This window comes from Glossina fuscipes, unplaced genomic scaffold (assembly GCF_014805625.2).
Source record: "Glossina fuscipes isolate IAEA_lab_2018 unplaced genomic scaffold, Yale_Gfus_2 28, whole genome shotgun sequence".
NCBI lineage: Eukaryota > Metazoa > Arthropoda > Insecta > Diptera > Glossinidae > Glossina > Glossina fuscipes.
Window position 1 is genome coordinate 14,408,448 of NW_023998423.1, and position 2,083 is coordinate 14,410,530.

The 2,083-nt window shown below is 34.7% G+C and overlaps 1 pseudogene; it reads right to left on the bottom strand.

Annotated features, from left to right (window-relative positions):
- Positions 1–1,318: 1,318 nt before the first annotated feature.
- LOC119636368 lies at positions 1,319–1,870 on the bottom strand (annotated as a pseudogene).
- Between the last annotated feature and the right edge of the window lie 213 nt (positions 1,871–2,083).

Below are 2,083 nucleotides of genomic sequence, written 5' to 3' on the forward strand. Positions count from 1 at the left end.
ATATATAACGCATAACAGTAACTTATATAGGTAGTAGTAGTATTATGTAGAAGTACAAACAAGTACACACAAGTATGGCAGCGCGCATTTATTGTTATATGCCGCCAATATGAACTATCGCGAGAGATGTATATCACAGTAGTAAAAAAAAAAACAAAAACAATAGTTATTTAGTTGCATTATCGATTCATATTTTATTAAATTTTTTATTCTAAACATTCATTCAATCAAGAAATTAAACGAAATTTTATTTTATTTATCAACTAAAACTGATAATCAAAGTCTGTGCACATTTCATAAAGTAATATAAAAATATTCAAAATACATATACATATATATATATATTATGGAATTTATTGTGAATAATGAGCATAGCTAATAACGATAGCCAATATTCTAGCGACAACTAACGATCGTTATTCATTTAATAATTGGTGATTTTTTTTTCACCTTTTTTTCTTATGCATTGAATATAACTCTATGCTCCCTCCATATGTAATACTTCTTTTATATACGTTCAAAAGAAAGAAAACGAAATTTAGCTCGAGGAAAGTAAATTAGTTCGGTGCAGCAGATCGCTGCTGCACGATTGTCTGGAAGAAACGAAATCTCTACTTGGATTGGTGCTGTATTTTTGCTGAGTATATCTGTTGTCCAGGGATGGCGACAAAGCTAAAGCCTACCATCCCCTATCGCACTTTCGATCAGTTTGTGTAATACACACGAAATATGAGAGACATTTCGATGATTATCCATGCGTGCGTTACCCTGCTGTTACTCTATCGTGAAGACATTACGCGTAGTCCTATTTGGGAGATTCCCATGCTAATAACTTTTATTTTTTATATTTCATATATTATACCACTGTACGTTTTTTTTTTTTTTTGTGCCAAATTGGCACGTTCATCTGTGTACCGCGTCGACGCGAGGGGCGCTTGTCTTGGCCCTGATCTACGGTGTGGTTGGGCGCGGGGCGCCTGCCCCTGCGCTTATCTACGGTGTGGTGGCGCGGAGGCGTCTCTGCTCTTGCACCTCACGCTCGCTTTTCCAATATCTTTCGATGTTAAATTTGGTTTTGTTTGGGGATGGTAGCTTAGTAACATATTGAATGGCGCCGCCAGGCTTCTTACAGCAAATACCATCAACGTTTTGTAGGCGGCCGTGTGCTTCTTGTGCTCGTCGACCGCTCGTAACCGCAACTACTTAATGATTACAAATGTAGCAAATTGCAAATAATATAGCGATCAAATTAAAAGTAAAAACCAAAAATTTTTGTCTTTTTTCTCAGCAAGCTGCCCAATTATAAATAATAAGTCCACTAGTCATCCTTAGGAACACGATAAGTTTCATTATCGCTTCGTACGGTTTAAACAACATCTCCATAATATGGTATATTATAATAAGAGCCATCTGCGGATCGTACAATTTATCAGGCAACCGAAATAATATCAGCTAATTGGCCAATAAAGAAACAGCTCAATATGCTGACTTTTAATAAACCTATGCCATAATATCCCAAACGTACGAAACGATCCAAACCAAACGCGCCCGTAAATATGGAAAGTAACAGAACGGTATCCAAACTGAAATTATAAAAATGTATTATTCGTTTGAAAGTCAGTAGCAATGACGTATGGCCACATACATGGCATATCATTTGTAAATGTATTGTTACTGGCAGGCTCACATTCAATATTTCAGCTGCGATGCATCGAACTAAAATGAAATTGGCAATACTTAACATTTTTGGAGACATAAAGAGTATAGTTTATCACTTTTAACAATACCAGATCTATCACATCCTACTTAGATGAGTTTTCTGATCAATTTGATTATCACTAGGATACGGACATAAATATTGATCCATTAATAATTAATTTGAATAGTCATAAATCGCTTTGTGCAGTTATACAAAATAAATCACTAAGCAAAACGTATTTAAACATAATGAAGAACAAAACAACTTCTTGTTAAAATTTATAAATATTTTCGATCCTCCGATTTTCATAAATTTAATTTCACTAATAGAGCACGATTCCGAATGTGATGTCATTCATTTCAAAAGTCATCTGTATAATATCTC